The 21,786-nt window shown below is 39.8% G+C and overlaps 1 long non-coding RNA gene across 1 annotated transcript; it reads left to right on the plus strand.

The window, feature by feature from the left end:
• Positions 1–2,610: 2,610 nt before the first annotated feature.
• LOC111263287 (uncharacterized) lies at positions 2,611–18,075 on the plus strand. Its single transcript, XR_002682143.2, has 4 exons — positions 2,611–2,791; positions 13,811–13,989; positions 14,429–14,588; positions 17,185–18,075. It is a non-coding gene; the product is annotated as an uncharacterized LOC111263287 (long non-coding RNA).
• The last annotated feature ends 3,711 nt before the right edge of the window (positions 18,076–21,786 follow it).

Raw genomic sequence — 21,786 nt, forward strand, 5'->3', positions numbered from 1 at the left:
AACATCTTCCGCGTGATTAGGTACTATATGGATTGTGTTTTCTTTGCACTAGTGTCTGGGTAAAAGGCCAAAAGCCTTGAGCAGGCAACCGAGCGATGGAACGCCAATAATTTCGCTAGGCATCGATCACCAGGATACAGAAGCGAATGTGGCTGGGAAACGATTGGGGAAAAACATTGCAACAGCGGTCGAAAGATGAGTTTCGCGCACCCAGGAGAAGATAATCAGATCAAGCAGAGAATGATACGTTGGCTGGATACCTGTAGCCAGAATAGGTTTGCCGAACGTTCCGCTTTTCTGAAACAGTTGTCGCGATATACACTTATTGTGGAAAACCGCGCAATTGCCATGACGACTACAGGTTATGGCAGTTCTGTAAATTTGCGCGCATGCAAAGTGAAACCCGAGCATGAAGGAAACTAAGATAGAAGACTACGTATGTGGCTACCCCAAAAGCCATCTAATTTTCTAGGTAGTTCCAGCGTAATTTTAAGATATTAGAAATACAAATACGTGCCTCAACTACGTAGAACTAATTTAATTCGTCTACGTAGCTAGTTCCGGAGCTCATTTGCTCACGAACTACAGTAACGGCATGGCATGTTTTGATTAAAAGTAGAACTTGTTAATTCAAGCGCCGCTAAGCATACGCACTTTATGACGAGCGTGATTAAATAGAAACATTTTTTCAAATCTTTCTCAGATAGATCAAATTTTCAAAAACATAAATATTTCATGATATTCTGAAAAAATGATTTTTTCCTATCTGTTGCGCCCTGTATTACCGTTATGCCATTGATATGTTCCGGCATGCTGTCTGTAATATCTTAATTCAAAACGAATGGCCTAAATGTACTTTTTTTGCTCTTGATTGAATTAGAAACGATTTGCAAAGTTCCTGAGTGAGAACTTCAACAATGTCTCCAAATAGTTTTATTTAGAACTTGGTATAATTGGCGTATTTATGTGCATAGACGTAAATCCGTTACAACGCCCACCCAACGAGTGTTCCTTCAAAATAAACAACTCATCTTACATGGGATCGAAGAATAATTGTCGGCTATATATATATATATATATATATATATATTCTGCTAGCTACGAAATAGGTGGCTGTTATTTTCTAAACGACTCGAGCTTGCCCGAGGCATATATACACATACCCGTTGCTATTGTACATACTAGATTTGCTAAGCTTCAGCACTGCAATTAGTTACAATGCTTTCGGCATGCTTTTCAACGGGTGATGCAATACTTGTAGGGGCATTACCGTCGCAGACAAGTTCCTTCTTATAGAATCACTGTAAACGAATAGGTTTGTGGATCTTAATAAATAGCTTGGGAAAAAGCATTGCTTTCAGGCAAATGTGTGATATACACAAGAAAAATCATTTATAATCATTAATTTATCTAACCATTAAAAGCTTTTCAGTAAAAAGATAAGTGCTAAATAATCAAAGGTCAGTTTCCATCCATGTGTTTGGTTGAGCCCAATGCAGTTCACAAATTATGAAAAACAAACAAACAAAAAAAATGTAAAAAAAAAACTTATAAAAAGGGCACCCGGTTGGTGCGCACCGCATTGATGTAAATTGTGGCTATTTGATTCCAAAGGGCTTTGATAATAACCCATATTATGAGACGTTTGGCGAGTACGGCCTTATATATGGCTAAGGATCATTTCCTTCTTACTGCGGAATTCGGGTTCTCAAGAACCGCGTTGATAGCGTTCGAACAGTATTGCCTCAATATCGACTTAGGCTAATGTATGACGTCTTGGCTTACTATTCATGGCATTAGTATACGGAAGATTTATTTACCGCTTTGACGCATAGTCCATATTCGGGCCTTTTTTTGCCAATGCCGACAAGCGTGTGCGGACTGATACGCGCATTTTCATTAAAAAAATAAATAGTATCGACGTCTTGTGGGAAGCCTCGGCGACACGAGTTAAGGTGGGCACCTGTCTTTTATTGTTGCGGGAATTGGCTGCGTTAACTACCGTCTATTTTGTGAATATGCCCGCTTGCTATTATGAGCCAGAAGGCCTTTAATGCAAGACGTATAAATTTGTATCTTATCTTCGAAATTTTTCACTAAGGACTTTTACGTAGCATTTTTTTTTAAATTCTTTATTAGGCAGCGACGCTGTAACAAGTATGTACTTCTCGAGCAAACAACCTCTTTCAGTTCGAATCTATTATCGTAGACGTATCGTCGTACGTACGTAAAACAGCGTAAACTTTGCACTTTTATGGCTTGCCAACTAAGGTTAAAGGGCCTTGCCAAGGTATAAGTTGTATACCGACGTTTTATTTTAAATACTAGCAGACGACATATCCAAAGTAAGTGTTTTCCATCGATAAGCGCAAATCGTGTGTTAAGGTAAAAAATGCATGCAAGCAGGGAATTTGAAGTGCATCGAAAAATAACTAAAAAAATTACTGTAGGCCGCGTTCTACGCCACGCTTATGTACATGCCCTCGAAACAATGAACTCAGGCACCTATAACAATGAAATAGAATCGCTTCAAGTCGCTGCTACGTTTTAGTCGAAGCCTATCAGCCCTGTCGGCTAAGAGGTCCCTATCAAGACTCGACCTTTCGCGCTTCCTGGATAGAATCATTTCAACTGGGAAAGAAAAGAGAAATATTTTGAAACGAAACGGTTTCCAGTAGAAAACGATCGGCTAAAGGGAAGATTGTCAAAGCGATTGTGGCTATGTGGCTAATGTTGAGCGAGAACAGGTCCGATCGTTTACATAATTCTGGCCAAGGATCGGGTTGACGTGGTAAGTAAAGCCATTCGATTCAGCGGTTGGACACTGATTCTTTTAAAAGGCAGAACGGTAGTATAATAAATCTAGCAAGAGGCGCTTAATAAATGTTTATTTGTAGTCTATTTGTATAGATATAAGTATGGCCGCATTGTGTACGGTTATAGATTCCCTCCCACAAAATCTGCTAGATAACATCTGTGGTAAATTATTTTGCCACAGATTAGGAAAGACTTCACAAAATCAATTTATGTATTTTTTGCCAGCGTACCACCACTGTGGCCATTTCCTATATAGAAATATACTGTTGTATTATAATTAGGGAAACGAATCCTTGCTTGGAACGCATATATTATAGAAACTGTAGAATGTATCTGTTAAAGTCACTGTATTGTGCTTTGCGCGACTTGCGATGAGTACCTCCAGGTATACCATGTATGTAGATCAGCTGAGGCTTCAATGAAAAGAATGGATGACGCTTCAAGTACGTCATTTATGCTTTTTACGGCGACGTATTGATATTTCTTTTTCCTTTTGTCCAGCATAGCCTGCGGCCGATAACCGTAGAGGTAATTTAGTACCATTATTTCAACTCGCACATTCTTCGAAGTCGAGCATACATGTTTGACGCTTGCCCTAAATTTCCTTACCCCAACGCTGTCCTATGCAATTCTCTTTATTTTTTTACCCATCATTGTCTCGTTTTTTTAATAGACCTTGCTTCTCCTGCTTGAGTCCCTGTCACTAAGGCTGGTTCTCAAATCTATGGATAAGATGCAGACGGTGTTCGACTGTTGGCTCTAGCCTTTTGTCCTTGTGCTGACTCTGGGGTTTTGGTTTGAGGGAGGAATCCGTCTATTGATCTGCTCACGCACCTTCGTCATGTCTGCTGTGCTGACGACAGTACCTAAGACCACCACGACTGGCCACGGTTACTGGTATTGCTCTCACAACCAACTTACTGTCAGCTCTCTCTCGCACAATTCTCATTTTGCCTGGGCTCATAATCCAACCCGCCGCTACTATGAGTACCTCTGACGTCGCTACTGACCCCCGTGGCCATCAGGGCGAACGATACTAACGCTCAGCCCAGTACAGGCTTACCATCTACTACAGACAGACCTGAGATTAATGGATCGAGGTTAAAGTATAGTCGCATCATCAATGACGGAAAAGGCGAGCGGATGAGGCCGAAGCAAGCCTGACACTTAGAAAGCTCTGGCAGCCGATTTGTAGCCCAATGACTGTGGGGGAGATCGACCAAGCAAGCGTCAGCTCGAGAGCGGGTGCTAGTTGTTAGGGACGAGCAAGGCCAAAGCTAGACGCCGGAGACTACAAGTCGCGGGTCCTGCTTATCGTTGATACTTGCTTCGCCAACGCAAATGTCGAGACGGCTACCGCCACTAAAGCTTTCTCAGCCAACAGCTTGGAACTGAGCCAAAAATATCACTCAGGTGTATTGCATCGGATCGTGTACAAAACTATCAGCTCGGTACTGTTCCATTCCTGCGACTGTACGTTGTTACTACCGAGACGACGATATTCTTTAGATCCGTATCAAGCCTATTGACGGGCCGCTGGCCTGACGTCGGCGTCGATGCGACAGTTGCTTAGGGCCGTGTGTAGCCAAGCCAGGAGGTTATCTAAACTTCTTCCTTTTCCTTAAGTCCCTCCTAATTCCTGGGAATAAAGATCGAGGAAAACTTTTTAACAAAAGTCAATCAAAGAGTGGATAGAAAGTTTATCGAAAACGGGTGATAACGGGAACTCGGTTGCGGTAAAAGTTTGATATGGCCGGTACGAGGTAACCGGAAGGGGCAAAAGAGCCAGTGTAACATTAACTGTGAACGAGAGAGATATAAAAATATGCAATACGTAATCAAATTAAGAGGGCTCCACCATCATGTTAATTTTTTTCTCTTTCTCTCTTACTCTCTCCGAGTGGAAGACCCAAATTCCTTGAGGGGCACTCCCCAACAGTTCATTGTGGAGAATATTATTCAGACAATTTTGGAACAAAGTAGAAGAACGGGTTGGAGTCGAGTGTCGACGCACGAAAAATGCCAAAAAAGTACAACAAAATAGCCATTAACGTATCGTGAGAACATCGATTTATGATGGACACAGCGTCACATAAAGCTAAGTAAATCACGGATGTCGGATGGGCACAGTTTCGAATGAATGACAAATTATCGAGTATTGCACCTTTTAAACATTTAGAGTTAACTTGAACGACGTGTATCAACCATACTTTCTAATGCTGTTGGACTTGGAAAATGCATGGAGCACTAAAATAGCTAGAGGTTGTTCATTGGGCCACCGAACAAGTCGTCATGTTTTTGTAAGGATCTAGATCGCAGAAACTAAACACCTGCAGTGATCTTTCTGCTATCGTTATTCGATACTCTTAAATTTCCAGTACTCCTAATCCCTAATGAAAACCTTGAAGGATATACTATTTTCAAAGGCTCAAGCCGATCGAGCTTATTTTTGTTTTTTTTTTCAGTTCTCTTCCCTCTGTCCTCGCTGTGACTAACGAGAGTCGTTCGTACTGAAAAGTCCACAATTTGCCACGTCTATTCACTGAGTCTCACCTTTTGACACAGACATCACCAAAAAGCAAGGGTTGTTCCGACAGTGTCGCAGCTGTCGTTTTCTAGGCGGCGGGACCCAGTGAAGCGCGATCTCATTGATAAAGTACACATTTTCCAGCTTGGTGCCTAGTTTTGCTGCTGCTGATATCGCAGACGGAGATCGACTGGCCTGACTTGGTCAATGTGGCGTACCGTTTATGCCACAGTCGCATACCCATGCTGTGGTACTCTATCAATGTGCACTTTGGCCTTATTGAGTCCTAATCGGCATGGCTGACGAAACAGCCAAGCACCTAAGCGCTGGGATTGCACCAATTGGAAGTGGCGTGGACCGGGGATGACTACAACCATTATCGTTAATTTATAGAAGTCGTGCGATCTGCAGCAATCGGAAGTCATAAATAAAGTAATGGATATTATTTCATCGTGGGTGGATATGATGGGCTCAATGTCACAACGGGACAAACAGTTGGGATACAAGCATGATAAGTACAGGCTTCGACAAACGGGGCTTGTTTTGCGGCTTTACGGAGTATTCAAGTAAACGTTCGATAGTATTCTGTATGGAGATGGCAGAAAAATGAAGGCTACGATGTGCAAGGTGGCTGGTTGTTGGGCAAGTGGTTCCACAGACAATTAAGTGTATTGTGAAATAAATAGAAGGACTAGCATGCATTTTTGTAGACATGTGTCTTTGCCTAGATTCAAAAGACTTTCCTAAATATCTAATCGTAAGGCGAACCTTCGTTGGTTGTTACCTGTGTAAAAGTGTCGTACGTATTTTGTCGTAACGTTTGAAACACGGTCGTATGAATGAACACCACTTTAATCGCTGCAGTATTAGAGTGATGAAAGCTCTAGATCTACGAATTGATCGGCTGATTGTTGTTCTTACGCATTAGGATGCGAAACCGTGGAAATTACCGTGGAATTTGGATCTGATTAAAGCACTGTTATTTTAGCTCTGTTCCGTAATTGGTGGCAATGCGCGTCTCACTAGTAAGTATATTTTAATTAATGGTACCCTTTCATATTACTCAGCGAGGAAACGTTCGGGTGTCTTGTAGACATTCCTACATTTGTATCTTTTCGCTTAAACAGGTGAATTGGCAGCACTTCGTTGTTATACTAGAACTATATAGAACTTCACAGAAAATACTTGTTTATAGGTGAAGCCAGAGGGACATAGGTCTTCTAGTTCAGAGGACTTCTAAAAAACTTTGTGTGATGGTCCAGTCGCGAATTATAGAAACCTCTCATCTCTGAAAAGTAAGCAATTTACAAAAACACTTTCTTCGCGCTTTTTTTTTTATTGAAAGAGTGATTACGGCTGGGCTTAACGACGCCTTCGGCCATGAAATTTTCTAATTGACTATTCGAAGCCGCCAGATTATTGCAGGGACCAGAAACGTAAAAGTCTGAGAACGAGCGACTGCGTGATCGCAAACAGACAAAAAAAATTGTTAAGCTGAATAACATTAGGTACCATCGATGGACGTAATATTTTTGTTTCATCCGATAATGGTTAAATGCTATGAGACGGTTTGATATTGACAGAAAGTGTATGTGCCATTTGGGACAGCACCACTAAATCCACGTTACCGTCGAGAGATGTTTAACGAAGAAAAGTTGTGCCACACATTTTTTTAAATTTTTTCATTTTTTGATGCCTCCACCAAAACTGCTGTAGCAGCAACCATGAGCCCTCAAGGCTACGTTCCTTGAATTTTGATAGATTCTTAGACCCTGTAGACCTATTGCTTCCATTGCGATGAAATAAAGCGGCTGGACAGTGCAATATTTTCATCTCGTCGAAGGACGGGTGGTGGCACGGGAGATTAATAGTGAAAAGAATTGGCTTTGGAGCTAAGCCTTGTCTGCCATTACCGAAGCCCATTTAGACCCACGAGCGTCCAAGGTCTGTGGCATTTATTTCACTTCCAGGGCTTAGGGGAACGAGGTTCGAGTTAGTGTCGAGTGTTTCATTTAATGTCACTTTGCTTTCCTGGTGCATCGTTCTCTCGTTTTCTCGTGCTGGTGTTGCTCTTTTTTCATCTGACATTTCATATTGTCGCCTCTGGTAGTCGCAGGGGCAGCGGCAAGCAACAGTTCAGCCAGCGCGCCACTCAGCTCTTACTTAAGTCGTTGGTCATCGAACAACGTACATATATTTGGCTTGCCGAAGAAGTATTGATTTGTAAGATAGCTTTTTTTTTTTTTTTTTTGTCAGGTAATAATAGATCGCGTCGAGTCCGCGTTGATATCATTTGACAACTAAGATTTGGTAGAATTCGATGAGAAAATTGTTAAAGTGCCTGCGCTAAAATGGAGCGCCTTACGGAACTTATGCAGAAATCTACTATATTTTATAATTTAATTACAATAAAAGCACAAATACTGTTCAGGCCAGTAAAACATTTGCAAAAGGTACGTTATCGGTATAAACCCCTTAAAGTGCTTCCAGTGCTTTTGCTCTGAAAATTTCGACAATAGAAGGCGCTTCTCGTAGTAGTCGAGCACTTTCAATAAAAACTTCATGAAATTATTGCAGAAGTTGAACAAATTCGACACGTTAATAGCCATGATATCGCCATTCGAAGAAAGCTGGTCATAAGAAAAAGTTTGATGCTTCTGTGCCACAAAAACTGACAGAAAAGAATTTTCGATCGTATTATAACTGCAAAACGTTATAGGAACTCAATAAAATTGTGGTAATAAACAGTGAATCATATAGGGCAATAATGTACAAATTAAAAAAATTTATTACAAAATTTAGACTGATGCTAAAGAACGTAGTGTTATGTTCTCGGGTGGATTATGGGAATCGTGTTTTATGAGCTGCTGCTGCTGCCGCCGCCGCCGCCGCCGCCGCCGCTTGACCAACGATTAATCCAAACCTCTGCTGCCTAACTGGCAACATTACAACAAACCATTGAAAAAATCGACCATATATATTGGACAAAAAAGACTGTCGTTACTCGCGTGGTAAGTCAGGCCGTTTATCTGCCTGACCTGAGAACCTAGATGGGAGAATTTGATGCATCAGCCTTATAGTCAAATCTGTTTCATAACTTGCAGTATTATTTAGTGACGATTGAAGGACTAAAAAAAATTATTTGTCACAATTTTTCGACTAAAAATCGCTGAAGCTTTGCAGTGATGGAAGTATGATGTTACTAGAAAAATAACAGCAGATCGTATAATAAAAATGATGCATATATTTGGTTTAGTAATTTTGTTTCGGCTTTTATTTTGACTTATAAACGACTCCTGTACATATATATATATACATTATTTAATGGATCGTAATTTGTGACTGATTTTTTTTACAAAAAGTGTAATCCTAGTTCACTCATTATTTTCAAATAATGAGTGGATTTAGAATAAATACTGAATAGGATTTCGAAATGCAAAAAATGTTTACATGATGAAAGCTAAGTTCCATACGGATGAAACCGTTCTGTACCCTATAAACAATGTCTTGCGAAACCAAGAGCATCAACAAGCTGGAATAATAACAACCAAAATATTAGGGAAATAAACCAAAATCTGTCGTGCGTTTGGTATGAGCAAATCAGATGTCCAGCGCATTTTAAATTTAAATGTTACATTTCGACAATAGCTCGTGAAATTTATTCGGGCCAGAGAACGCAATTTTCCGAATGATGCTTAAAAACTGTGAACGGAGTATATAAGTTTCGGGACGTATTGTTTGGAGGGATGAAGCTACATTTAAATTGAATGGTACAGGTAATTGGCATAATTGCATTTACTTACAGTTTTATGTAAGCTGTACGTAACGGAGGAGCGCCATGTAAATATATTAAGAGCCACAGTGCAACATCTTGGGCAAACAATTGGACCATTCTTTCTTGACAATGCATTAACTAATGGCAATTCTTTAAATTTATATACAAAAATCTGTTTTCCCATGCATTAGGGCGAACTTTGATGAAAGTGGTGAATTTCAGTTCTAACAAGGCCTGTACACCATGATTGTGATACAAGAGTAAATCTTCATGAGAATCTTCAACAGGGCGCGTGGCTGGAGAAATTAAACTAAGGTACCCCATTATTGGCTAGACCTGACGTCTATGAAGTTTTTCTTGTGGGAATATTTCAAAGACGCTGCAACAGCAACGGCAGCGCGGGATTTGGAATCTGCAATGCTTTTTATTTTCGCGTTGAAAAATGAAGCGGCCTAACATCAAACGAAATGTTCGTTGAAGTTTGCGAACCAACTGTTATCATCTCAACAGAACTGTGAAAAGTTTCAACATCGTATGAGGAAAATTTACGCATTTTATATAGATTATAACAAAGTTTGAATTAGAGAGATGAAAATAAAAAGAAAATTATAATAACCTGACTACATTTATATATATATATATAGTTAGCGTAAAGGCCTAGGACAATATTAGGAATTTGGAAATTAATTAGGATCCTAGTATTGTCTGAAGTTCGCCGAGCGACCGGATTCTGATACGGACGGCGGGAGGTGGAGGACTAGTGATAGTTAGCGATGTGGGGGTGGTGGGGGGTTGAGGGATGGTTTGAAATTAATTTTAGCTGACCGTAGTTGCCACCAATTACACTAGTACGCAAAGCAACCACTGACATGGTTCGTGTTTTTTAGTCTTTAGATTCTGATACGGGTAATTGAAGGTGGAAACTAATGATAGTTAGCGTTAAGGTATAGGATAATGTTAGGGTAATATTAGGTTACGACTGCCCAACGTTATCTAAACGTCACCTTAACATCCCCCTAATAATTACCTAACATTGCCTTGATATTATCCCAATATCATCTCAATAATTACTCTAATATTATTCTAACGTCACCCAATAATTTCCCTAATGTAGGTCTGATCATTATCCCGATATTGCCTTAATGTGGTGGGGGTGGGGAACTTATAATAGTTAGCGTTAGGAGATAGAGTAATTAGCCTACTATTATCCTAATATCATACCAATATTTACCCTAACAGATATCCTAATATTGGGCTGACAATTATCCTGAGATCGCTTTAATGTTGTGGTGGTGGTGGTGGAGGGGGAGAACCTATAGGGGTGGGAGTGGGGGATCTTTAGCCTTATGTTACTTTAATATCACCCAGTAACTACTCTAATATTACCCATAACGATCTCTCTAATATTATCCTAATATCACTCCACTAATATTATTGTAATGATTTCTCTAATATTACCCTGATAATACCCTAATATCTTCCGATAACCATCTTAATGTCACCCTAATATTACCCGAATGATCATAGTTAATGTTACCCTAATATTATCGAATAACCACCCTTGTGTCACCCTAATACAACTCCAATAATTACCCTAGTATCCCTTATATAACCCAAAGGAAAATACTCTAATATTGCCCTAATATTACCCTAATATCATCCCGGTAATAATAATATTAGTATGATCATTATCTCGATATTGCCATAGTATGATGGGTGCAGGACACCTATAATAGTTAGCGTTAGAAAACAGGGCAATTACCTAGTACTACTTTAATATTATATGGATATCGCCTCAATAATTACCCCAATATTACTCTAATATTGCATCAATTGCTACCCTACCATCACCCCAATAATCACCCCATTATTGCCCTGGAATCGCCAGGTAATTGCCATAATGTCACCCCAATAATTATTCTAACAGTACCCTGATAATTACCCTAACATAATTCTAATAACACCCCCCCCCCCCCCCCAAACAACCCTAATATCCCCTCATTAATTACCTTAATATTGGCCTAATATCACCCCAGTAATCACACTGATACCTCCCAATAATTACCCTAATATTTCCATATTATTGCTATCGTACGATTATACCCCAATATTGCCCCAATATCACCTCAGTAATTACCCCGATGTTTTCCGATGGTTATTCCTAATATTACCTTACTATCCTCGTGATAACCGTCCTAATATCACCCTAATATCGCCTGGTAATTATCATAATATTGTCCTAATATTAATCCAACGATTACCTTAATATTATCCCAATTTTATTTAAAAAAAAAAAAAAAACTACCCTAATATTCCTATATTGTCGACTGTTACTACCCTAATATTGCCCTGACGTTACCCTAATATCATCACAATAGTTACTCTAATATTACTTTAATATCACCCCAAAAATGATCCAATACCACTCCAATAATTACCCCAATATTACCCTAATGCCGTCCCAAATAATTATCCTAGTATTAACCTAAGTATTTAATACTAATCCAATAATTGCCCTAATATTAGCCAATGACTACTCTAAAGTCACCCAATAATTACCCTAACAATTATCCTAACATTGGCCTGATAATTATCCCGATGTTGTCCTAATGTGATAGGGACAGGGAATCAATAATAGTTCGAATGAAGAGATAGGATAATTAGTCTAATATTACCCTAATATTGATAATTACTATTAAGATTAGAATAATAATTATTTGAATAATTACTGACAGCGTAGACATTGCAAAAGCAAGCGGGGAAACATGACAAATTCTAGTTAAGCATATTAATGGCCGCGACCGTTCAGCCACTACGCGAGGCTAATGATTGGTTCTAATGAGCATACCAATGATCGCAACCACTGCTAGTTAGCCAAGCATTCTAAAATTCCAGTTAGTCCCGCGATTGGATGGATTCTGAGAGACGACTGAAGTTAGCCAAACTACTACAAATTTTGATACAGATGGTGGGGGGCGAAGGCGTAATGATAGTTAGCGACGTGGGGGCACGATATATACGAGATACAGAGGCCGAGGGATCGTCAGTAATCAATAATCGACCGTAGTTAGCTATCAATTTTAGTCGGCCACAGGTTAGCCGAGCGACCGCTGACACAGTTGGCGTTTCTTAGTCTTCGTATTCTGACGCGGATAATGGGAGGTGGGGAAGTAATGATAGTTAGCGTTAGGGTATAAGAGGCTGTTAGGATAATATTAAGTTACGACAGCCCAACATTAGCCTAATGATCAGCTAACATTATGTCAATAATTGGCCTGATATTACCCTGACACTACCCTAACCACTCACTGTGCTAATATCATCCTGATATTATAGTAATATTAACTTAATGATTGCTCCAACATTAACTTAGTAGCACCCTGATGCCAATATTACCCTAATAATTATATATTATATATAGATATTATTCTAATTATTAACCTAACATTATCCTAATAGTTCTTATGAATAGTGTTGGGCTAATATCAAGATAATAATTAACAATAATTAGCGTTAGGATCTAAGCAACCAGCAATACATGTCTTCAACAAAACGCCAGCACCAGTTTTTATATCGCTCCAATATGCACTTGGCTTTTTTTGCCTACACCAATAGCTATAGGACATAAAGGCCACTGGCATTTAGCTTACGTGCGATTATCGCTCTTATTTATTATTTTTATTTTTTGGCATTGATGCGCGGACTCCTCCGAACTGAGCCTTTATTGGGAATGGTCTGTCCTGCCGCTGTAAGCACTCCCTAGAAAACGCTAGTCGGTGGTTTCACTAAACACATAAAGCATCATAATTCACAGCATCAATAGCTTCTATGTGGTGAAAACAAACGCAATCAACTTGTTGCAAGAGGAGAATAATTTCCTCGAAATAAATATTGTATCTAAAGCTTATATCTAAGCCTCTACGCGTTTCTCTCTAACTTTGAGATCAGAAGATCTGCCTGCAGCATATCAAAACACGATATATATCGTGATGCGTTACGGTTTCTCATCATCGAATTTATATCTACCATATAAAGCAAGCGCCGATTTAAAAATGCTGCAAAGATGGCAAACAACACATATTGTCTATAAAATTCATATTTGATCATGACGCTACTACCAGACTCTGTTTTCTCTGCTAGTCTGCGTATCGTCACCGCGGTAAAGTTCGTACGTGCGATAACATGAGCTACATAGCTCCAAAGACACCATACTCGTAATAGATTGCTTGTAGCTGTATGAAAACTGAAATAATTCTGCCTGCAGTTAAAAAAGCAGCACTCGAAGGGAGGGCAAATTCTAATTACTTAGGCATTTTTAGGTTAAATTCAAACCTACCAGGGACTTTAACGAATTGGCCTGCCATTAAGAAATGATGAAAATAATTTTGTCACCTGCTTTATTTGCTTATTCATACGTAATAATCACTTACGGCGACTTCGAAATAGTACCTGAGTCTCTCGAATGGTTTTTAAAAAGGGGTTTCTGGTACATTTTTCTGGTACAAGCAACGCATTTTAACATGAGGCTCACATTATTGCCCTTCAGCGGTTTGCCTCCTATGCCAAGCTTTATCCAGGCAACAACAAAAACCGTCCATCTCAATTGATAGATAATTGTTATTCCACTAGATGGTTCAATGATGTCCCAAGCAAAGTTATAAGAATGTATATGTATGTCTGAAATCTTGCAGAAGGTATGCTCGTTCGGTACAGAAGGCCAAGCTCTTACCACAACTTCCTATGGAAAACTTGAAACTTAGTCGGACGGTATTTTCAAGTCCCAAGTCTATACCTCTAAAAGTGCTCTCAAAAAACGCAGCTGTTCCGAAGCAACGCAGCCGAAGATGAAACGTGTGGTCGATTGTCAAACGTAAGTATTTCGTCCTCTTCCCCATTAACTAGCTAATTCACTTGCGACGGTTTGGAACTAGTAATAGATTGGGTCTGACATTCAGATAACGCTGGTCAACTTTTAGCCATTTTTATGTAAACAAAGCGATATAACGAATTTTCACCATGTTCTGTTTTTAAGATATGTTTTGCCATAGCAACCAGCTACTTTGAATCAGAGAAATCAAACAGGTGTTCAATTGTTTTCATAAATTTGAGCACGGACGCGTCGCGGAGTTCAAATTTTCTGACGACTATAAAACGGTAATAGCTTTGAAAACCGCGTGAACTCATGGCCGTTCATGAGTCTGTTTGTACATTCTGCTTACATTTATAAGCTGCTTTATGAGAACAGGGCTTTACTAATATAAGGGTGATTAAGGTTCCGATGGCGAGTTTTGTGATTATCCAATATGCAGAGCTCGCGCAACTACATGAATGAGTGTTAGACGGTGCCGGATTCATCTGTATTTATCGTATGTCAACAACATAAGCAGCCATGAGCCAGTCGGATTCGTTTTAGCTAGTCACTGTACCTGTTTCCTGACTGTGATTGCAGAAGTTCTCCGACTATTAAAGGTAACAAATGATCTAGTGTTTTTTTTACATTTACAACTAGCATGGTAAAATAATGATTTCTTTATAATCCCCTTATATTCGTAGTATACTGCATAGAAAGGGACAATATAAAACCGCATGTAAAGTATATATCTCCATTCAGATCTACACCACATAGCTATACCATGTTTCGCTTAAATGTACCCCGATCTCCCTTCAGATAAATCCTATCCGCTACAAAACCTCTTCCTGCTAATACACCACTTGATTGACTTTTACTGCACATTCCCCTTTATTTTTTTTTAACTAACACAAAATTTGGCAAATTTTGCGCGGACTATATCAGCCAGTCTCTATCATATAGTAACATTAAGAACGGTACTTATAGATCCGTAACTTGTCAACGTCTCTGGGATAAAAGCATTTTTTTTCTTACAAGTGCCAATTCCTACTTGAACACTATCTCTAGTTTACTTTTATCGAGACTAATGCATCTCGTTATACTTTGCATTGGTCTCATATTCTTCATGGACTCCACGATCTTTATCTTTGGGTGGCTGTAGGCCTACCGTTTTATCTCTAAACAACCACGAGATCGGACGACTCCTATGTTTCACCTTGCTTCGACTGGTACTCGTATCGTAGCGGTCCTTCGCAGTGGTTCCACACGAATATGCTGGTAGGAACCGCGGAAACCTTGGCAAAACTTGGTAACGTCGGAGTGACCTCTGCCATCTGACGCATCAGCAGATCCGAACCCTACCCCGTCACTAAACCTTATCCATCCTCAGAGCCACTTGCATCTCATTAACGGTGTTTGCTCTCTGCTTTACCTTATTCTGGTCTCTAAATATCAGTTTTACTTTACTGGGATTACTACGATGACGACCACAGTGACGGTTGGGTCAACCACCAACAATATAGCCAACATTTGGCACTATTTGTTATTTTCCCAGTCATCTTGCCTGTGCCGCAGTGAGACGTGTGCTTCTGTGAAAATGGCGGCAAAGAAAAATCTAATGGCGTCGAGCGCTGAAAGGCACACGAGTGCATGCTGGTCATTGAAGGGATGTTCAGCTGACATGGCGCTAGAACTCTATGGCTTCGCTAGCCTTATGTGTATACATGAGATATGGGGGGACAGCTATTATGGTTTGAACGGTGGGGTAGTCAGGCATCTGGCCATTCGACCTGACCCACGTCAATGGTCGCCAGTGGTTGTTCGGATGGGAGTGGAGCGAACAAACGAAAAAAAGAGAGCGAATGCGTGAGGCCAAAAGAGGCGTGGAACAGGCGATCTAAAAAGCAGTAGAGCGTAAGCTAACAAGTAGCGAAGAATGTGCCATCTATGGGAGCCTATGTATTCATATGTGTTTGCTGACGCGTTCATGTTAGCTGGTATAGTTCGTTGACAAGCGGTAGACTTTTATGCTTATGTGGGGAGAAATAGATTGGTCTTTGTTTCCTCTTCAGTAGAGTTACTGGCTTTTTATGCTTTTCTTTTTCGCCCCGTCTATTCCACAATGACTCTATGGCAAACCCTCTATTATTATTACCACATGCAGCGTGTATCCGTATTAGCAATTTCTACACGAAATCAAATGAGAGAATGCAGCAGCAGCAGGCGGCACCGATGACTTGAACAAGGCTTTAGAACGAATGATTTTTTGACAATTTCTACTGAGAAACACAATTTAACGCAGCTGGAATAAAGGTAATGGTCTTCATAAACGTCGAGAACACATTGTATATTGATGAATGAAACATAAATAAATATAGCTACTAAATGAAATCTGGTGTGGCTGGATGCCTCTATATAATGGAATCGTAACTATTGGTGCCCTTGTATAGTGTGCCGGCGTATACAATTATGACGTTTCGGTCGATGAATAGGATCCTCGGCACATCAAGCATGACTACGGATGTAACAACGTTCTATGTCACTAGAGCGTTCGATTCCAGAGAGAGACAAATACTAAAAGTTTATGAAAATGTATGTGAGCATTGTATAAACATTATGGTACTGGTGTAATATTTTCCGTGGAAAATTCGGTAGAGGGTCTTCAACCGGTTGTCGTGAAGAGCTGATATAGCAAATGAACGTAAGCCATAGAGTGTATGTTTGATGAGTGAATTTTTTTAAAGTCGAAATGACAAGGTACTTAAATAAATGGGCCTGATATATTAGTAATGGTAATAATCAAGATCGAGTGGCTACCGCCTAGCACTTCGATACCAATTCGAACTCATGGGCAAGTCCTTTGAACATTTTTAATATAATATAATATATTTTTTTGTTTATTAACTTGCGCAAATTTTTCAATAAACTAAGCAGCGTTTCTTTTTACTATTTTTTTTTAAAGCTATTATAATGATCACTGACCAAGTTACACGAGGGGCATTTATTCAAGGTACTGACCAAGTCTAAGTAGCCGCGTTATGCCCATTGTCAGTCGCAAAGACACAGCATTGATCAGCTTATAGCGATTAGCTCGTTAGATAACAATGAGATAAAAGACAAATGCACACTATGTCATATACGGTAAAAGTTTTGGATTGAACTAAATCCGTAGTGGTTCCTGATTTCACTAACAGTTATGTTTGTGTCTGCCTTCAGCAGCCAAACGGAAGAGGCAACTCGGAATTATCGCGTTCAGTCGCTCGGGAGTTACCGGGGATTTTACTGTCCGATGACGGCTCAAGCAAGCCTTCGAAGTAGGATAATGCCTGAGAAAGCTCTCGCCTTCCTGTCTTTTTAGATCTGATTTCGTGGTAAGCCTGTTTTCAAGAGCCGGAGCCCCACAGATTTTGTGATTGCAGTCGCCCTTATTGCTGCTTCAGCTGCCCCCAACACGAGAAAACCGGCGGAATCCGATACGGAGAAAATCTCGATGGTGCTGCCCTACCGCAGCGGGTAGAGGTCCTGCGCAGAATCCTTGAGTTCTCAAGCCTTAGGCCGCATGCCACAGTCTATAAGGCCATTCAAATGCAGTGAATCTGCTATCGTCATGTTAGCCCGGCAAACTCTGTCCAGTTCAGCACAAGCCCAAAACTCTGAAATGGAGCCTTACAGGAAAAACGGCGGCGGTTTAGGTGGATATTTCTATATTGACTTTACCCTTTCTGTATCTCTGTCTAGTTGTTTTTAAACGGCGTATAAACGTGAAAGAAAAAACCTTTTAGAAGAAAAAACTAAAGTAGTCCTCAAAAAGATATTTTACTCGGGTAAAATGCTCCTAAGACTAAAGCAGTATTTCTTACTAAAGTCCTGGTTAAAAAACTACAGAATCTTAGAGAATTCGTCAGTAGAAGCTAACAAATCTTCTTTGAACTCAGTAGCTGTTATAGTTCAGCTATAACATCGCATTATGCGATGAAAGCTAAGTTTTTATTGATTTTTGAAACAATTAAAACACTCAGACTATATAATTGTACATTTGCATACGTGGCTATTGTAAATTATGGTACTAACTAAACTTAAAAATAAAATAAACTTCATTTAAATATACACGTCCATAGTCATGTCGGTTTGAAAATTTGAAGATAAAGGCTATGTATGCTAAATTACATACATAAGAATCCTTAGGTGCTCTACTAAATCAAAGCGGGCGTTTCCAAGAAACGTATTACAGTCCATGAAATCATGTTAATAAATGTGATTCCTCGAAAGTGGCGTCCTAGGCGACCAAGTTACCGAAAACCTCTATATATATATATATATATATATATATATCAAATCATTATTGTGTCGTTTATGTGCTCCCTAAATAGAAACAACTCTAGACGAAATTACTTGAAACATATATATTTTACAAATACGTTTATGAAGAATATACTGTAACCTTGTCAATGCCGTTGTGTATATTGTTAACCAAAAATTTAGCCACGGTAAAACTGACTTGAAAACGAACTTACGCACCAGTGATTCGTCAGGTAAATTGAAGTTACCTCATAGTTAGGGTCATGACAAATGAGCCAACAGCATTCACTACCACACTTCAATATTAAATCAGCAAATTTTCAAAATGTATAAGAGGATAGCAATATATCTTAGTCGGATAGATGCTTTGACTATCGCTAACAAGCTTATTTTTAATATTCAGCTAGTAACTAGCCTCCACTATTAACTCTACCGACATTAACAATTTCGGAGTTCATCTCAACCATACGGACCAATGACACCCTTGAAAAAGCTTCAGCTACTTATGGCGTCATAGGACCGCTTATAGTTATTTACAATGCGAATTTTGCATGGCAAAGTTATTATCCTCATCTATGACAAACAAAACTTAGTGCAAATGCACAACTTACCATTGTGCTTGATCATGGTAGCTCTTCCGTTGTTATCCGCTTAAAATTACTCGGCTCTATTTCGCCGTCTAATTGTTAAAAATTAGGGATCACATATAACTAATAGGATAGTTTTCATATATATATATATATATATATATCATGAACTTGTGTCGGATCGCTGTTATGCCGCTAGATACAACTTCCGCTGGATTTATACAGCTAGACTATGAAGTCCATAACGTTCAAAAGATAATACATGTACGTTCAGTGCTTGAAAGCTTTCGTGACCTTTTCTCGCGTGGATTATAAAGTTCTGACGCAGGTCGTCTGAGGACGCATTCTACACTTGTTTAACAGATCGAGCTAGGATGATTTTACTTCTTCATGTGCCGCCGTTGAATAAGAACACGGGAATTAATATGTTTTTGTCTTTCGAACGAGCGTCTTCAGCGTGCTTCCGTTGAAACGAACGCTGGCTTAGAGGAAAGAAAAAGTAAACTGAAATAACAGAAGAAAGGAATAACAGAAGTTCTGCACAAGAAAGGAGGCTTCCTCGAACAAATCAACCTTCGCCCCTAGGGCAGATTTCAAAAAAACATCGTTATTCGCGGTTTGTTTTATTGAATGAACAATTATGGCTGTTGCTGCCAGTAAGAGAATGTGTCTGCAAAAAGCGGCGATGCAACTAGTTTTATTTTTTAGTTTTGAGAGAGCTGTTCATTTTTTTCTGGAAAAGGGTTCCATGAGCAGTCTATTGAAGTGCGCCTGAACTTCAAACTTGATTTCTAATACTAACTTTCTTGTGCTATGATTTCTCACTTAGTAGACCTTTACGGAGGATTAAGAACATAACGGACAAGGAAAAGTGGATAAAAATGCAAGCATACAACATTCTATTGGTCTTGCTTGTTTATCCGTCCTAGCTAATGGTAAAACGTACGAAACCATTGTCGTAAGGCCTGTCTGAAATGAACACTTCCAATCTAAGACAACGTAATTTTTGTTGCCAATGTTTTTAGGAAACTCAGTCGTCGGAGGAATGCAACGTGCGTTAGACTGTAAATAAAGTTCTCAAATTAAAAAATTATTAAAATTCCAATAAGATAAACACTGCTTGAATGCGCCACACTCGAAATCAAAGGCGCCATAAAATGCACGTAGCTAACCTTACATGGAATCAAATATGTCTTACAAAGGCCTGACCAAAGGACAGCCAAAGAACTGGCTTCTTCTAATACTCACAGCTAATCACAAAATGAAACTCTAGCACAGCCGTCTTTGGAAACTGCAGGTGTATTAATCAAACCTTTCGCAATCGACTCTATCTGAAATAAGTAAACTTCACCCTAGGAAAATTTTCACTGTTTGCCGAACGTGGCCATATCGGCGTCTGAATGGTCGCGGATAAATAGTTCTAGGAAATATACGAGTGACGTTTATCGTCGACAAAGGCTATCGATCTATGTATGTTCACTTTACGGACGATTTCGGAGAAAACAGTTCCATTTATGTCGGTTGCCACCAGGCAGTCGGTACGGGTCGCTGTGTTTACGGCAATCCCGGCATGTCGGCCCATATAGGGATCCAGCTGTACGCAAGCTACAGAGTAAATCAGGCGGTAGGGCCCGCCGAACCTGTGGGGCTGATAGCGGAAGGGCGGTTCGACGTATTTCTCGTTAGGCTCTCTCCTCCGGTCACTTTCCTCCGCGCCCCCCGGGGTACCTCACCACTGAAGCCTTAGCATGCCCTTCGCTCCCATTTATATTTGCACAGACTCTTGGCCTTTCTCGTCTTGTCGCCTTCGCTGGAATAGCTCCCCATAGGACTAATCATAAGGCCCCATGACATATATCTAGCTTCTTGTGCCGCCAGAGGGATTTCTACTACTAGTCACGTTCTTCAAAGATTGCGTCTTCATCAGCATTTCGCTATGAGCTAACGATAAAGCCGCTTATGACCTACTAAAGTTGAAGAGTATAGGGTGATTCAGGTGTCCACATTACCTACCATTACGTTGGTAACTCGACAAATCAGCTCCACTCAGGAACATACTTGTCTAGTTACTGACTGCTCCTCTGTTCTTCTCTAGGCGCGTATATCAATGGGGCTGGCACTGCTTTTCTGTGGAGAATGGCAGCAAATAACAACAATGGTCGTGGTAAATTCTGAATTAATACGTTATTACTAGAGAATTAATCCAGCGTTCGGCGTTTTAAAAAAATTACAAAAAACGATTATAAATGAAAGTACGGAGCTAACAAGTGCTATGCGTGTTAGGATTAATTGGTAAACCCACCCAGAGTAAGCAACTCAACTGAATTGAATTGGTACTGCCTAAGTGCCGCCGTCGCTGCTGCTTAGGGCAGTGTGCAGTAGAGAGATCTACAGCTGAATTTACGTTGGGCCGGTGCCTTTAAGCGCCAAGGAAACGGTTTGAGAAAGATCGTCATATTGATCGTCATTGAAAACTATACGGATGAATTAAGAAATGTAACTTGAATTCAATCGAAGTGTACATATACGCCCAGGTAGAGTTTTATTATACAAAAATTGATATCGTATTCAGATACCTCGTCTTATTTGAGAGCGATTCATTCTTAAGAGTTTGAACTAATTTCTAGGTAACGAAGTTGCAATAACGAACAGAAATATCAGAGCGCGGTGCTAGTTTAAGATACAGACTAGCTTGTACCAACTTTTCAGGAGATAAAATACCAACTAAGAAGCTTGCAAAGCAGCTTCTCAGACGGCATTCAAGTAGCAGAAAAAGACCGAAGTGTCACTTTTTCCAATCTCACGCAATTTTTTGCGAATATATTTTCATTAATTAACGGATACAAATAAAAAATGGCGGAAAATTGAAATAAGTGCCTAGCGCTCCTGCTGAGCAAGTTTGAACGGCAAGCGTTTATGAATCGATTGCTTT

Source organism: Varroa jacobsoni, unplaced genomic scaffold (genome assembly GCF_002532875.2).
Source record: "Varroa jacobsoni isolate VJ856 unplaced genomic scaffold, vjacob_1.0 scaffold_753, whole genome shotgun sequence".
Lineage (NCBI taxonomy): Eukaryota > Metazoa > Arthropoda > Arachnida > Mesostigmata > Varroidae > Varroa > Varroa jacobsoni.